The following is an 18,031-nucleotide window of genomic DNA, read 5'->3' on the forward strand; positions in this document are numbered from 1 at the left end:
CAATTGCTACAACACTCAGAAAAATCATTAATTGGTCCATCAAAACCCTCAGCAATTTTCAAGCAGTCTGTGGGGAAGAAAGGTTGGGAACCACTGAGTTATAAGGAGCTAGAAGGAGTGGTACTACTGGGTAGAGATCAGATGTGGCCACACGACTTGAGGCTCCCTGTCCCTGCATTAGAAATGCAGCTTTGAGGAGAAGCATGATTTCCTGTTTTTATTTATATGTGTATATGCTCATAAACTTATTTACACATAGTAATCAGTAATGCTTTGGACTTTGTTGTATCAAATTCTTTCTGTGTGTTTACCAATGTTGACATCTTTTCTTTTTTAGCAAGAGTCAGTGTTTTCCAGGAAAAGCATATATATGCACATCTAACAATCTTATTTGTCTCCTGAATTCCCTGGGAGGGTAAGAATAATGATGTGGTCTTCACAACAGTCATCTATGTCTTGTTAGCCTTACAGTGGACTATAGTAATACTCTCTACCTGGGACTGTCCCTGAAAATAATTTAGGAAGTTCAGCTTATGCAGAATGCAGTGGCTCATCTGCTGACAAGGACAAACCACAGAGAATATGTAACATCTGCTCTAGATGATCATCACTGGCTGCCAATTAGCTTTGAAACTAATGGGTGATTTTTACCTTTGAAAGTCCTAAATGCCCTTAGCCACGCATACATTAGGAAGTGCCTTCTCCATTAAATGTTTCTGTACCTTTCTGGTCGGTAAATGAGGCCACGTTTCCTGTCATGTAATTCACTGAGTCAAGAACTGCAAGGCCAGGAGGCAAAACATTCTCATTTGTACTGCTGCATGTATGGAACTCACTGCGTCGGGCTCTACCACTGTATAATCACCAGGAAATTACTTTTTTCCCCTTTTGAGTAAGGATTGTTTGCTTGTCTGTTTTATGCTTCTTAACAACTTTTGTGTCTGTTGTCACATTTATTTTTAATTGATAGTTAATATATGTTACAGCATTTTAAATAGATCAGCCCTTCCCATAAAGACAAGGGCCCCTTTCTGGTTACAGAAGAAAATGCAATCCAGCAGAGGCTTCCACAAAGAGGAAGCAATGTTTGCCGGCTTCCCCTTCCCCTTCCTCCTGCTGCTTTCCACGCCACCTCCCATGCTGTTCTAGAAGGTCCCCCAATGCTCAGAAACAGAGTTTCAGGGGATGAACGAAGCTGCAGAGGGAGGAAATTGATCGAAACTACTTTCTTCGTGCCATTCACAGGAATATTCTGTGAACAGAACTTTACTTATGGATCTCTGGATCCAACCCACTATAAATATAAAATAACATTTCACCATAAATCACAATGAATTCATATTATATCAAAACAAATCAATGCACCTTTTCCTCAGAGAGACACACACAAAAACAATGGAAACATTTAGTCTGTCACTCTTTTGCAGCATCAAATGCTTTCAAGTAAACATATTTAGGCTTGTAGAAGTTCAGCCCCCAACGCTTGAAGGTTGCAGGATCAGCAACAGTGGTTGGGGCCAGAGAATGTACCCTCACTCTCCTCCCTTATGTGATCACAATGGGGGGGGGGGGAGACCTGAATAGGGTGTAAGACCAACACATAACAGAACAATGTTACTGTTAGCCGATATGTTTATATCCCTAAACTAAACACAACTGCTATCTCAAAAGGTTTTCATACCCATCTTGTTAGTGTTAGTGGATCTACACTGGTTACCAGTTGTTTACCGGGCCCAATTCAAGGTGCTGGTGTTGACCTTTAAAGCCCTATACGATTTCAGCCCAGTCTATCTGAAGGAGCACCTCCAGCATCACCAATCATGCTGCCTGACAAGATCAGCCACACAAGACCTTCTCTCGGTCCCACCAGTTAAAACAGCTAGACTGGTGCGGACCAGAGAGAAGGCATTTTCGATTGTGGCCCCTACCCTCTGGAATTCCCTTCCTTTCGATCTTCGCCATGCCCCAACCTTGATAGGTTTCCGCTGAGCCTTGAAGACCTGGTTGTTCAGGCAGGCCTACGGGAGCTCTGGGGTGGGTTAGCTTTTAATGTTGTTGATTAAATATAAGAGTGGTGGTTAGTTTAATTATTGAGTGTGTTTTGTATTGGTTTTATATTGTATTTTATCCTGTTGGTGTATGTCGCCTAGAGTGGCCGTTAATTCGGCCAGATAGGCGACTCAAAAATAAAATTTTATTATTATTATTATTATTATCTTTTACATTCTCACTCCAATGCAGCTCTAGTCACTCAAACCTATTTATGCATGAGTAGTTGTATCAGGACATGAATACATATTCAGATATGCATCCTATTGATAGCATCATTCAGTTAGGCCACATCCATTCTAACATGTAGCTTCAGTCAGTAATACACAAAAGGAAGTATGTTTAGACAATACAGACTAGTAAACATCCAAAGCTGTAACTCTTTGAAAGTTCCATGCTGCATATGGGGCATTATTATTAGTGATGACATGTTTTTTAAACACACCCCATAGACACACACACACACAAGATTCTGGTCAGTTGGCATTTTTCAGCTGATTATCTTGTTTCTCAACAAGCAATGCAACTTGGTCACTGGTCTTATTAAAGTTGGGAGAAGTCAAAGAATGCAGAATAAATGATGTAGTTAATCAATGTTTATCACACCCAGTGGATAGACAAAGTATCTCAAGCAAGTCACAATACTGGAATGTCATTCCCATTTTTAGCCTGGGAGTTAAGTATGATTTATTTCACAGAGAAATTGTAACGCCAAAAGAGATATAAACTGTAAAAAGCTTTCATATACTATTAATCCTCATTAATAACAGCCTGATACAAATACAAATAAAAGGAAATATATATATAATCAAAATTATTTTATTTCCATTTATTATTTTACCAACACTTGTAATACCAATTTTACCAACACTTGAAAATTGTAATATTCCCTAATTGTAACAGGGAATATTATATTATTATTGTACATAATCTATTGTACACCATCTACTGTACACCCAAATTATGCAGTCAATTTATTCCTACTTCTTTCTGGGCTTGGAAAAATACATCAGGCAAAACAATAAAGTTCAATATTTATGTAATGAATAAAATTCTGCATGTGCTTCACTGACCTTCATCTGTGGAATCTATTTGAAACATATATCCACAAATACATAACCTAACTATGATATAAAAATAGTTTATACAATTATAGAAATCTATCAAAAACAGTGAGATGTTAATTATGATAGGAATATATAATTTTATAAGCCTAAAATAAATTTCTGAAGGACAAAAAAAGGCCACTTTTTAAAAAAAGGGTAAAAACCTTGTAGAATTATACTGTGGATTACTGTAAAGGTTAAAAAAAAGTCTACATAGATTCCCTTGGTGAATATCAGAAAAATGCACTGGGAATTATTCATTATATAACCACTGAAATATTAGCTTTGTATATTCTTTCTCATTCTTGGTTTGGCTTTTTCTGGTAACTAGAATATCAACCACATGAATACACTTGGGCACATTGGATTTTTTGCCCACAAATGTATGTCCAGTGATGTTAGAAGTGTTTTCAGGAGGGCAGGGCACTCTGACTCCTAACCATGCATATGAAGTTGATTCAGGAACACATACTGACCAATCCAGCTCATTGGTAATTCAGCACATTTGACAATATCTGTTTATTGGCAAAAATTGCACATTTGACAATACCTGGCAAAAATTCCATGAAGCAAAGCATGTCCATATGCACATTTATTGTATTATGGTATCATCTGATAGCAAAACAGTAGTGAGAGGTACTTGTTCCAAGATCACACATATACACTTGCACACCACTTAGATACAGGCTTCCCTGCAATATAACCACAATTACATTTGAGACCCAACTTTCACATTTTATTATGGCTCTGTTTATTTACTTGACTTCATCTAAAATAAAATTTGTAGCTGAAATATTCTGTGGGAAATAAAAGGCAAATAAAGCTGTTCAATATCACTGACATATTTACAGAAAAATCATTACAGATAACAGTAATTGATTATATTAGTTTTGTTTCCTAACAGCTAATTTGTGGTTTGTAATTAACATAACCTTATCTATGCTCTAGTCCACATAAATTATTTCTTTAAATATTGGTCATGATTTGACCAATCATCTTGTACATGTATATTTCGCCCTAAGGAAAAGCTGTATATATAAATTGTAAGTAAGTAAATAAATAAATTCAAAGTAAGTGAACTTCTGTTCCTTACGCGAAGTAATAAACTCACAGTGCATTGCTGATAAAAACACTAGGATCAAAAAGCAATAATGAAACATCAAAAGAATGCACATTAAAAATATTTAAGCAGTTGATTTACATAATCCAACTGATTTCATGAATACCATAACATATTTTGCTAGGAATCCATAAGTATTGGAATTTTACTAATGCAAGCTTGGACGGGCCAAACCTCTTATAACTGGCTTTAATCTAAAGATTAAAGTATGGCCTGTGTGTTAGAAGATACTAACCTACTAAACATCATGCAGAGTAAATTGTCACAGAAAAAGTTCATTAATCTTTTGCCTATAGATGTCAAACATGTAGATACTAGAAGGAAGAGAAGGTTATCTATACTAGCATTTAGAGCAGTGCTTTTCTTTTTTCCTAGGAATGATTTGACTTTGGCTGTCCTAATGCAGATTTCTATTTTAACAAGACAAGAAAAATGTATTTTAGTTCCTTATGGAAAACACGCTAATACAAGGTTTGGGGAGCACATTCATCAGATTCAGTGGCATTAGAAAACAAATGCAAATGCCTCTTTCTCCGTTAAAAGAAACAGGTAACAAAAGGGATCTAACAAAACATAAGGTTCTGTATTGAACAGACATGGTGGCTTCACTTCATGGTTTGATTAAATCAGTGGTAATGCACAGTGCTTTTTTGGTAAAAAAAATGTGGTGCCACTACTCATACCTTGATGTGCTGGTATTCCGTACCAGTGGCTACCATCACACAAAAAGCACTCGTAGTACACGAACAAAAAATGAAAAAGCCCTAACCCTGAACATGTTTCACTGAGACTAGGCCTTATTAATTTCAATCTTACTTGCTTCCAACCAATAACCAATTCAAACATGCCCTCTCCAGCATTGTAATCTCCAGCCCATCTGAAAACACAACCATGTTCTATGTTTACTGGCCTTTCATAACAAACCATTTGTATAAAGCGGCTTTCAAAACAGTTTGCATGCCAATTATGCCAACATCCCCAACTCTCCCTCCCCATTGTACTAGCACAGTAAAAAGTACCTGAATTTCAAGGGGAGCCACTTCAACACAAATGGCTTACCACACGGAACTGCTCCTTCTCCTTGTATTTTCAAACTGCAAACTTACTCCAGAGCTCAAGTGTGAATCAGGCCTAATTTTGTTTAGGATTATCGCCTGCTACCCAATGGACAAACATCATCATCCTAACAGTTCTTTGCATACACAGGAGCTCAAGCACAAAACTACCATGCAAACAAATGTTTTTTTATTCATAATAATGCTGAGTTCCACCTGCCTGCATGTTCTTAACTTTTAACTCAATGGAACATAACTCTGGATGGTTTGTCTGAGCTTCTTATGCTAAAACCTGCTTTCTGGCCCAACGGGTTATTAAAATGGGGTGTATGGCCCACCATCAGTGCAATGTTACAAAACATGTCACTGCAACAAAACAGTATAAACAATCAGATACAAAATGAACTTAAAGTCAAACACAACAGCTTAACTTGCTTATAAAGCTGCTTATTTGCTAGTCCATAAAGGCTTTAAAAAAAATTAAAACTGCCACAATCAAAAACAAAAAACTACATATAATGTGAAGCTTGATTCGAACTGTATTGCACAAAACACCTACAGATCTGCATACTGAGTGAAGAATTCACCCATTCTTTGCAATCCTACAAATTATTCTAAATCCACATTTAAAATAGCCGAATAAATCAGCTCACAAGTAAGGACCTAATCCTAGGAATGTTTGATGCTGCAGTTGTGTAATCTCCAGAAAAAAGCATATATATAAATGGGTTTCTCAAAAAATCTGATTATGATAAATGGTGTGCCACTTAAACTCAGTAGTCACAATGCAACACAACTTTTGTGCACTTAAACTCTGGATTAGGTGCTTCCTACAGACATGTTTATTTTGAAAACAGTGTATTGCAGGGACTACTTCTTCTGACCATCTCTTGCTTTGGGCAAATATTGCTGAACCATGTATCCAACAGAACGGGGCACACACTACACAAATATTATAGGTGGTGGGGACTGTGTTCATATGCTAGTTTTAATAAAGTTAATAAACTAAGTTTTACACATTAGTTACCCCTTAATAAAAAGGATGACATTAATTCAGTTTCAATTAATACGTCAAGCAGGGACTGACCTTTGGGCATTTTAAGTATGAAATCCAATAGTGTCTGGGTGAATCAGCATGTACTGGATACCTATATGGTGTTACTCACTTTGCTCCTGCATACACAAATTCACACTCTTCTATTTCAGACTAATTAAATCTGGAGTAATTATCAACTTCTTGATTATGTATTTCCAACTATTACAGCAAATTAAAAACCCAACTTTACCCGCTATTGCGCCCCAAGAGTGGGGGAAATCCATCTTTCTACCATATTAGAAACACAAGAGGGTGATAAGCCTTACTGCACAATGTGTAGCCCAAGCGAAGTGACCCTGAGTGTGTACCCCCAAATCGCTACAAACCCAACCAAAGTGCTCCACTGCCTATACTAGGATGATTTTAAACCTCCCAACAAGTTCAAAGGTGTAGTTCTTGGCTCCATTTAGTTCTCTTCAGCTGTTTTTACAGAGAAGGGCAAGAATGTAAAGCAAACAAGACTTTCCCGCATGAGGAGGATGCTCCTTTTCATCTCCATCGTTGCTTCCAGCCCACTCAACTGCGCATGCATTCTCTCAGCAATCCAACTTCTCCATTTACAGCGGCTCAGTCTTGCCTCACAGAGAATAAGGAGATGCTCACTCCACCGCCGCCACCCCACAAAAAGAGGGGGGGGACCCTAAACGCTAACGACGTTGCATTTAACGCAAGTGTTTCGGGGTGTTAAACGAGAAAGAAAAGGCGCTAGGGAGACAAAGAAGAGCTAGCTGGAAAAGCGACATACATCATGACTACAGGAAGCTCCTTGCCAAAAAAAAAAATGACCCCAACCCAGTCACAGAGGAAGCAGAGCTTTTGTTGACATCAATATCCCTCCTACCCGAGGCCGGCGCTGAAGCAGAACCGGCCAGCATCCCGGCTGCTTCTACAGCAGCCAAGCGAGTAGTACCCAGAGTTAACCCCTCCCCTTCCATTCACTCTCTTCCTTTCCTCCCTCCCCCCCCCCCGGCACGTCTTCTGCGGGAACTTTGCCAGTCCAACCAGCTGAAGAAGCAACAGGCGGCCTAACTCAGCCAGGCAGCGCCAGCAAGCAACAGTGTTTCCCGACCCCCACATGCACCAACTCAATGCAAGGCCTGGCATTGCTATTCCTAGGCAGGCAGGCGCACCTCCCCCCCTACCTCCCGGCCTCAGAAAAGAGGCTGGCGAGAAGGGTCTGCCGCCTGCCACCACAAGCGCCACCCTAGCACCAAGGAGTACAATCGATATGCTCTGTCTTTGAAGGGCGGGGGGCTTTATGCCTTCGCCTTTAAAAGACCGCGGGGGAGGGGGTTGGAGAAGAGCAAAGGAGCACGCGCCCGCCTCGGCCCCCTCTCAGCAGAAAATACAAAAATGAAAAGAATGGGTTGCAAAGCGCCTCACAGCAGAAGTAGCGGCGACGGCACCCGGCGGGAACAAAAGCGAGCGCACGGTGGTTGGAATGTTGGTCCCGGGAGGCGCCTGGGCCGCTTCTGCCTCTCGCATTCCAAGCAGCCCCTCCGCCTCACCCCCGCCCCAGGCTGGCAGCCTGTCAGCTCACCCGGTTGGGCCGCTTCTCCAGGGCTGACCCTAACCCTTCCCCCCACCCCCTCAGTGGGTTTGGTTTGGTCCCCCCCCGGCATGTAGGGAGGAGACAGTTGAAGGAGATACCGCGAATCCGTGGGCTTTGTTTTGGCGAGACCTCCTTGGCGCCCCCGCCCGCCCCACCGCCCGCTTCTTATTCTCTAAAGTAACGGCCCTGAGAGAAAAGCTGCAGGATAAACACGCGCAGGCTACCATGAAACTTAATCCTGCCCAGCCATGGAGCGGCTGGACGCCGAGTCTCTCTCCCCGCCTGCCCGCCCCTCTTACCCTCTCCTGCCCCGGCTACTAGCTAGAGGTTCTTGCGCCAAGCCCAGCAGCAGCAGCAGCAGCAGCCGGTGGAGCGGGAACTGCTTCCTAGGAAGGAACCATGACAACAACAGCAGCAACAGGAGGGGCCCGTAAGGTGTCCTACAAATTGCTAGCTGGCTGGGCTTGATGCAAGACAGTCCTACGAAAGCTGACCTAGTTTCTATTTTTCTGCTGTGGAAGGAAAAAAGGAGGGCGGGCAGGGAGAAAAAGAATGTAAGAAAAAGATTAAGCCAAGCACTTTAGGCGGACTCCTCTCCAAGATTTGTTTGATGCTCGTCATTTGGCATTTGCCAAATACACTCTTTTTAATTAAAAAAATCGTGTTCGACGAACACTGCCCCTTTGGCATTTGAGTGGGTGGCAACTGGGGGCAGAATCTTTTCTGTCATGGTGCCCCAAATTTGGAACACCTTCCCCAAACATGTTTGCCTAGCTGACCACCGAAGTTGTTTTCTCTGAAGTAGCAGCAAAAAGCTGCTTTGTTTGTGCCAGCTTTTAACGGGATATAATTGTGCTGCTTATTATGCAGCTGCTGCTCTGCTGCTGCTTTCATTTGCCCTAATTGTTAAGCATTGTTCTCTTGTAAGCCCCCTGACAACAAGATTTGATCAAAAGGCAGGATATAAATCTTAGTGAACGAATGAGTAAATAATATTTATATTGCCTATGCCTGTGGAAAAGTTCTTTGCGGCTCAAAAGCTTGCTTCTGATATTTTTAATGTGTTAGGCTGTTGCGATACAGCCTGGATTGCCCTATGCTGGAGACAGAAAATTGTAGGAGATTTGAACATGGTATAAGAAAGTTATTGTTTCTGTAGATGGGCACACATTCCCAGTGTTGTCTCTGGTTAAAGGGGTTTGGTAGGTTTTTCAAACCTGGAGACCAAAGATCAGTATAAACCCCACAGGAAATGATGTCTCTCCCTTACCAGCTTTTATAGATTTTTTTTTTAAAAAAAAGGTTGTTTCTTGGACTGCACTTCATCCCCACCCAGCAAGGCCAATGGTCAGGGATGATGGGAGTTGAAGTCTTAAAATAACTTGGAGGTCCACAGGTTCCCCATCCCTGATGTACAGGCTATTGAGGGCTTTCCCAAATTACTGTTTTTTGAAAGCTGGTGTACCTTAATGCTATATGTAGAAATGTACACTGGCCTAATGCAGCACTAATTATATAATCCCTATCTCCACATCATCCTTCTGGGCCAACTTGGTGAGATGGGTATTGGAGGCACTATTTTACAGTGGTTCTGATCCTATCTCCAAGGTCGCTCTCAGAGAATAGCATTGGGTGACTGTCTTTCAGGGGCCCGGCAGTTGTGCTGTGGAGTGCCACAGGGTACCATCTTGTCCCCCATGCTGTTTAACATCTATATGAAGCCCTTGGGAGTGGTCATCAGGAGCTTTGGGGCGAGGTGTCAGCAGTATGCTGATGATACCCAGCTCTATTTCTCCATAACATCTGAATCGGGAGAGGCCGTGCAACCCTTGACTACTGCCTGGACTCAGTGGTGGGCTGGATGAGGGCCAATAAACTGAGGGCTCATCCAGATGACTGTATAATGTGTGACATGATCGCTTTGTGTATTCATTATTTTTCAGTCGTCCATAGGACGTCGCGCGCTTTTGCACATTTTCATACGGTTAAATCCACTGTTGCATTACCGCAAAAAATGCGGTTTGCTTTTTTAAATCGGGAATCATCTGCTCTGCTTTCAGGTGCTTGGATGGAATACTGTGGACTTAACAGCTGTGGGCATGTGATGGGCGGTTCTTGGGCGTTTCCCCATACCCCTTCCCTCATTCTCAGCCAATCACGTATTTCCACTTTTGCACATGTGCGCGAATGCCCGGGGAAAGCCCGGGAAAACAGAACCAATCAAGAGCAATGGTGTGGTGTTGCAACTTCTACTGCGCAGATGCAAAAATCTGCAGTTGCGCAGAAGCAGCAGGAGCAGTTTATTTTTAGCCATCCTGCGAACTGGGCGGCCGCTCTGGGTGAGATCTGCAATTGTGGTTGTGTGTAAAGCCCCCCTTTTCCTGGCTGCTCTAACTCAAGTGCGGCTGGTTGGTGCAGGGAGTTTGATTTGCTCTTTCCGCCTCACTCAGAGACAGAAAGACACGCACAGGCACACACACAGGGGAGAAAAGGAGAGCCTGGTGCTTTGCAAAGGGCCACGGGAAGGAAAGGGAGAAGGAGGGGTAGGTGAAGGCAACGGAGCATCAAGTTTTGCCCAAAATGGTTGGGAAGCTGCTGGGAAGCCTCTGCCACCTAAGCGGAGAGAGAGAGAGGCAGGCAGAGCAAGAGAGAGAATGTGGAGGAGCTGGGAGCCGCCGCCGTGCTCTGCACTCTAGAAAAGCTCCTAGACATGACACGTCGTTACCTGCGTTTCTGGAGAAATAAGTGGAATTGCCAGCAGTGTATCTCCAGAAACATTAATATGCATAAAGTAGAAAAGCATACAGTCGGTTTTGCGAAATATCGCAAATACAGCATGACCCAGGGGCATAACTGTGCTTCGTTGCAAAGGGGCTCCCTCCCTCGCAGACCTTCTGAAACTGACATGCTGCCAGCGGCTTGAGGAGATGGGGCGACAGGCTGCCCCTTGTGCCCCGCAGGGCTCTCCTTTCCCTCCTGCCACCTCTCCAAGGGCTCCCCCCCCCAGCAGGTCACTTCAGGGAGGCTCGGGAAGGGGACCTCCCCCCTTCTCCGTCTCTCCCTGGACCGACTCAGTGTGGGTAGCAGCCGCAAATGGGGTGTTTGGCAGCCTTTTTTGCCCTTCAGAGCACCCTACTTTCATGAGCAGCTCCCCTTTGGCACCCTCTTGCCTTGGGTGGCTTCCCCCGTCGTCCTCAGCACCCCCCGTGCTCCTCACTGCCCCATGGAGGCCTCACCTTCCTCCATAGGCTCCTCCATGATCTTGTCAATTTCACTGCCGACCAGCTGGCTTTTCTGCTGAGGCTGCCTCCAAACAATGCGGGGGGGGGTTGCTCAGAAAGAGAGGGGAGGGGGGAGAGGCTCTTCTGCCATTTTTGCTGTTTGCTGCGCGAGGGGGCTGAATGGCAGCGAGTGGCTCCCTCGCCCCCCTCTCTTCCCCCGTCCCTAGAAGGAGCATTTACATTCGGAAGTGATGGGGTACTGGATGGGGATCTACCCACAGTGCTGCCCTCTTCCTTCCTAGACATGACACGCAGTTTTGGAGAAATAAGTAGAATTGCCAGCCGTGTATCTCCAGAATGTTTACTATGCATAAAGGCAAAAACACATACATACGTTTTTGCGTAATATCGCAAATACAAGCAAACAAAAATACAGGAATGATTGGCATATAAGCACCTGGAGACACACACACCCTGCCAGCCCTGCTCCAGAGTGGCCAGCAGCAAGGAACTCCATTACAGCCACAGGAAATTCAAACTTTCGTGCTCTTACGTTCAAGCGCATGCGTGTTATTGTGCTTCATTGCAAAGAGGGAGAGGACCAAACGTCATAGTTTGTGGACCAATTGGCTGATAGGGGGTTGTTTTACAGGCAGGGCTGGGAAAGAGCGAAAAGAATGTACGGATCTTCCCGCTGCGTGTGCAGGCACAAAAAAAGCATTTTTTTTAATCGGGAAAGAGCGAACAAACAGGCATAGTGAGGACTGTCAGATGACAAACCGAATATGGAAAACATGGATTATCCCTCTCCGTTTGGATGAGCCCTGAGTCTGAATCCTAGCAAGACAGAGGCACTGTGGGTTGGCACTTCCTGAGTTCAGATAATTGGTCAATTGCCTCCCTTGGATGGGGTAGTTCTCTGAAAGAGCAGGTTTGTAGTCTGGGGGTGCTCCTGGATCCATCTTTTTTGCTAGAGGCGCAGGTGACCTCCGTGGCTAGGAGTGCCTTTTACCAGCTTTGGCTGGTAAGACAGCTGCGGCCATTTCTGGACCAGGATAGCCTGACCACTGTTGTCCGCACACTGGTAACCTCTAGGCTGGATTACTATAATATGCTCTATGTGGGGCTGCCCTTGAGGTTTGTCTGGAAGTTGCAGCTGGTGCAAAATGCGGCGGAGAGACTGCTCAATGGGCAGGATATGGCCAGCATGTCACCCCGCTGCTGAAAGAATTGCACTGGCTGCCCATTTGCTACAGGGCCAAGTTCAACATTCTAGTTTTTGTATACAAAGCCCTATACAGCTTGGGACCAGGATACCTGAAAGACTGTCTTACCCTTTATATACCCAGTCGATCACTGTGCTCTGCAGGTGAGGGCCTCCTGCAGGTACCATATTATCAGGAGGTCCGTATCACACAACATAGGAAATGGACCTTTAGTATGGCAGCACCTACCCTGTGGAATTCCCTTCCCTTAAACATTAGGCAGGCGCCATCTCTGTTATGGTTTTGGCTCCTTTTGAAGACTTTCCTCTTTCAACAAGCCTTTTAAGTTGAGACCTATCCCAGTCTGTGTCTGTGTTGGAACTGCTTTTTATTTTTTTAAAAAAACTTTTTTAAAACAATATTTTTAAAGGGTTTAACCCTTTTTAAAAAGATGTCTTTAAAGCTTTTTAAAAAGTTTTTAAAGTTGCTTTGTTTAAATGTATTTTAAGGTCTGTTTTTATGATGTTTTAAAGTGCTTTTGTTTGCCGTCCTAGGCTCCTACTGAGAGGAAGGGCGGGATATAAATAAAATAATAAATAAAATAAATAAATAATGGACAGGGAGAAACAAGTGATTCACATAATAGGAGGAAATTTCTGGAGGGAAAGAAGTCAGGCTTGTTGGTGTTCCATATTTTTAAAGTGATGAGATCCAAGTGCCTAAAGAAGTGGTTTAAAAAAAAATCCAAAAAGTCACAGAATGATGTGGACATGTTATTTGTCATTAGTGACAACACAAGCACCAGTAGGTATCGGTGGCACACAACTACAATCCTTGCCCTTTACTATTGTAACCACTACCTAGAAAGACAATGGGGATTCAGTGATGATATTGTAATCAGAGTGTTGGGAGGGGGAGGGAGTGATAACCCCACAACACAAATGTTCTACTCTTCCAGAGGAGTCTGCTTATCTTCTAATCCTACTTCACTCTGAGACATTATCAAACATGCTTGAAAGATGGGAGGGGCTACTGTATAACAATTTATAATCATATCTGTTGTTATTTTTCCAGGGGCAGCAACTGTCTCCGTGGCAACTTTCACAGGACAACATGAATGAATAAAATTTATTTCGGTCATAGACCAGCCAAGTTTATATAAATACCATAGAGAAATTACATTTTACAAAAAGAAACCACAAGATAATAACATGGGAATAAAAAGAGTAATTACATCCCTCCTCACATGTAGTCCCATGCAGAAGCAGAGACACAATGACTATCCCCACCCCTAAACTAGATCTGCCTCCTGACGTCAATGCATAAAGTACAAACGTGCAGGGATGGAGCCTGCATACTTGAAGATTCTATTCCTGGAGATACTTGTGCTGTACATGTGGCTGCCAGGGGGGTGGAGCAAGTCAATGTGGCCCTGCTCACACGGTCTAAGTGCGTGAGTGGTAAAAGTGCTGTATGGAAATTCTCTTAAACTTGTCAAATCAAATAGACAGCTTTCATTACAAAATTAGAAATTTGCATTGAATGGCAGTCCATTCAATTTCTACATAAAACTTTTCAAACTCATGAGGATGGAAAGATAGCTGTTTTGGTAACCCTGTTTACTACTGAGAAAAGTTGCAGTTCGTTGTTAGGGATTCATTCCATTTTTTATTATTATGGAATAGGCAAGAACAGCATAGTAGTTTCACTTATTGGTGCAGCTCTTTTGGCATCAATAGTGCATAGATTTGCATTTTTAAGAATTTTTATTTTTATTTTTTTAGGAACACAGCATCTCTGGATACACAACTCCATAACTCCTAATTTTCTGCTGGAGCTTACACATGTGCCTGAGGTAAAAAAAAACACAGCCCTTAAGGTAGAACAAAATAAAAATATCATTAAAGGGATGTTAATTATTTATAATTGCAAAACAAAATAAGTAGGAATTGCAGGGAAATAAATTCTTTATACACAAATATGATTGTTTAAAACCATAGGCTTTGCCCTTGGCAGAGTGGTGCATCCAAATAAGTGACAAAGCCCATTAACATTATCATAGATCATTCAGACACAAAATACCTAAAAGGAATGTCTGGTTTGGCCAGATTAAGGCTACTTTAAAAACAGTTCTGCTTTTCCCAAGGTGACCACAGATTTGTCATGCTCCAGTGGCAGACTGCGGGATTCAAAGATGTTTCTCCTGAAAGAGCTGAAGGGTCATAGTCCAGGTGAAACATGTGACTTGGTGAAGCTTAGCAATACAACGTAAAAAAGTTATTCCTGCATTCAAAGTGTGTCTTCAGCATTTGCTGGAAACTACAGTGACACTGCCAGACCACCTCTGTAGGGATGGAGTTCTAGTAGCTACCCACCACAACTCATTTGATACAGGCACCCAGAGAAGAGTCTCAGAAGATGGCCTTAGAGTCTAGGTAGGTATATATGGAAGGAGGTGATCCTTCAGGTAACCTGGCCCCAAGCCATCTAGGGCTTTAAAGGTGAACTCCAGCACTTTGAATTAGACCCAGAAACCAGTACATATGGCAAGGCACTCTTGTAATATATATCAGCAAGTCTCAGGCTTCTCTGTTGTAACGCCAACTAATGGCATCCACTCTCCCTATTGAGATCAGATGGGCACCAACTGTGGGATGTTTATCCAGGCATTCCATGAGTATTGTACCTGTTCCTTAATGTTCTTGGTTACTATGATAATATTTTACTAATGATTACTTTTACTGAATATTTTTGTGTTGTATTATGGTGAGAACTTCTAGTATTTCTCTTTAGTAAATGAAAAGACGTATAAAATTTTATTATAATAATAACAACAATTTTGCTGTCCTATTTTGGACCAACTGAAGGTTTCACAGGCAGCAAATAATGCATTGCAGTAATCTAAATGAGAAGTTATCAGCACATGGATATTGGAGTAGCAAGTCTATTTCTGTCCAGCCTGAGTACTGTAGCCATGCCTTTAAAAACAGATTAATGTGGAGAATTAGCAGGTTATTTATTTATTTAATAAGATTTCTTACCCACTCTTCACTGTAAGAACCCTAGATACGTTGTAACAATATAATATACAGTTGTGAAATGAAACAATTACAATGATAAAAACAAAAGTGTTCCAAATGGAACAGAACAGTATTAATTCAACAAAAGAGATAGGTCCCACAAAACAAAATACCTTTAACTGTGAAACACCATGGTAAAGTGGTATTCACCATGAGCAAAAGCTGTATGGTAAACATGCCACAGAAAAAGCCCTCTTCCGGGCCACCATTTCCAATTGGTAGAACTACCCAGAGAGCCTAATCAGCAGTTCTTAACACGAGAAGGTTGGCAGGGACAGAGGTGGTCTTTCACATATTCAGGACTAAGTTGTTTAGGGCTTTCAACACTAATGTGGTCACCTTGAATTGGGCCAGGAATGTTCATATTTGCGTTGTGAAACATCACCTGTTGACTTCTGGAAATCACCTTTCTGTTAAGACTCTTGAGAAGCCCAGACCATTTTTATTTTTCTGATCATTTCCTAAACTAGGAATTGTCGTACTGAAAGGCAAGTCATAAATGCTTGAAATAAACCCTAGGAAAGAGAAAAAGAAGGAAACACAGGTTAGAAATGCAGAAAGATTTGTGGAGTGGCAGAAAGGAGGGGGGAAGATAACAGATATGGGAGTTTTTGGTGCAGAGAGAAAGTACAGGGTGCAGAGAAAAGAGGTAACAGAGATGGGGATACGGAAAAAACTGAGTCGCAGAAAGACAAAAACAAAGGAGTTCAGAGGCAGAAAAAGAAAGAATTTAATAGAGATGGGTCCAGAGAAACTTGGATTGCTTTCACCCTAACTCCTTGCTCTGAAATTGCCAGCCTTACAAAGTTGTTGTCATATCATTATAGTCTATTATTTTCTATAATATTGTCCTACCCATGCTCTTTCAGACCTGATTTATGGTGGTGTTGAGTAGTAAAGTTAGGTTGAAGACTCTTGAAGATTGTTAGAGCTTCTGTGCTTGTTAATTAAAAGTTCCCTGTTTGCAGCCTGTGCCTATTTTATTGCTTTCTATGGATTGTAACATGGAGACTAGTAATGTCAGCATGGAGATGAGTGATTTTATCCTGTAGTGCCTTACAAATTTGTCACATCAAGCACCTGAGGGTTCCAGTATCCCATTCTCCAGGGTAGATAACAACATGGAACAACTCTCCTGGATGGCTACTCGACAATGCAATGGAAGCTTCAGATAACTCCTCTGCGGCCTTCATCACCACATGATAGGCCTGATTAAGGGCTTTAGCATCTGTGTGTTCAGACATATTTGCAACAGGATTTCCATCACCTGTGTTCTAGACATTTCCCAATGTGCTTTATCACCCAGAGCTTACCTGAAAGCCTTCTCAACACTGGAGAAGGTGCTCAGGAGCAATTGTATCAATGACCCACCTCGTCTTGCCATTCCATAGTGAGACCAGGGCCTTGACAGGATCACCGGTTATGTTATCTGGAAAATCCCCTAGAGCATTCAGGAATCCCTTGGATTTCATAAGTGTCAAGGGGAATACCATCTTAATGGCTCTCTGGAGGAGGGAGGTCAGCCATCAGTCAAAATCTCACCAAGAAGTTGTCTGACAATGACATCAAGGTAATAGTGCACGTGCACACACAGAGACTACTGGTACCTCCTTGGCGCAAAGAGAAAATCAAGGGCCTGCCCTGCATTAAGTGTTTGGCTGGTGACAAATTGAGACAGCCCCATGTTTGGCATGGAAGCCATGAAGTCCAAAACCACTTCTGTCAAGACAGCCCCAGTGTGCATGCTGAAATCCCCCAGGACCACTGTCCTTGAACTCTCAGCATCACTTCCAAAATCACCTGCGCCAGCTCAGAAAGGAAGATAGCTGGACAGTAGGTCTGCTATTCGTCAGCAGCATTCTTATTCTGTCTTTAGTGCCCAACACCAGGTGCAAGCCCTCAAATCCCACATGGGATTGGGCCTCCTGATGAGGGTAATGGAAACCCTATGGATCATGGCCACGCTCATCCACATTTAAATCATGAATGATAGATATTTTTATTCTGGATTGACTTGGTGTTTATAGGCCAGAGGGAAGGCTGACAGGGCAACCTACTGTAGATCTCAGTGGAAGGAGGACAGACTGGCCAGGGGGACAGCCATCAACCACAGTCCTCCTCTCCTTACATACTGAGAATTCTTAGAGATGGAATTTTATAGAATCAATATTTGAAGCAGGAGATAGAAATCCTGTTGCCAAAGGGATAAAGGTTCTGCAGCAGATAACATAATCCAAGTACCTCTGCCCATTCTGCTTCCACAAAGGTGCCATGCCACATTTGCCTGCTTCAAATATTGATTCTATAAAATGTTTCATGTGTCAAAGGCCAGGGTAAAGAGGTGGATTTTCAGCATTCACCCAAAACTGTATAGCGAAGTTGCCAGATACACCTCACTGTGTCTTTATAGAAGCCTCCTGATGAAAGTTGTGTGCCCAGGGTGTTGCTGCTGTAGTTGAGAATCAGCACTATCATGGCCCTGTAGGGGTAGCAGTTGTTGCTTTGGCCAATAAGCAAGGTGACGTCCAGCTGGCTAAAAAGATATGC

At 42.7% G+C, this 18,031-nt stretch overlaps 1 protein-coding gene across 33 annotated transcripts in view; it reads right to left on the reverse strand.

The window, feature by feature from the left end:
• The window catches only part of MPDZ (multiple PDZ domain crumbs cell polarity complex component), a 179,347-nt gene extending 170,960 nt beyond the window's left edge, over nt 1-8,387 (reverse strand). For 13 of the 33 annotated variants that reach the window (XM_061629870.1, XM_061629991.1, XM_061629980.1 and 10 more), the window contains exon 1: nt 8,278-8,386. The gene's annotated coding sequence lies outside the window, so the exon portion shown is untranslated. Of the gene's footprint in view, nt 1-7,171; nt 7,194-7,267; nt 7,332-7,809; nt 8,035-8,277 lie in introns of those variants that run through there. The other 20 variants (XM_061630052.1, XM_061630041.1, XM_061630081.1 and 17 more) reach the window with 7 other exon arrangements.
• Nucleotides 8,388-18,031: the final 9,644 nt, after the last annotated feature.

Source organism: Rhineura floridana, chromosome 1 (assembly GCF_030035675.1).
Source record: "Rhineura floridana isolate rRhiFlo1 chromosome 1, rRhiFlo1.hap2, whole genome shotgun sequence".
Classification (NCBI taxonomy): domain Eukaryota; kingdom Metazoa; phylum Chordata; class Lepidosauria; order Squamata; family Rhineuridae; genus Rhineura; species Rhineura floridana.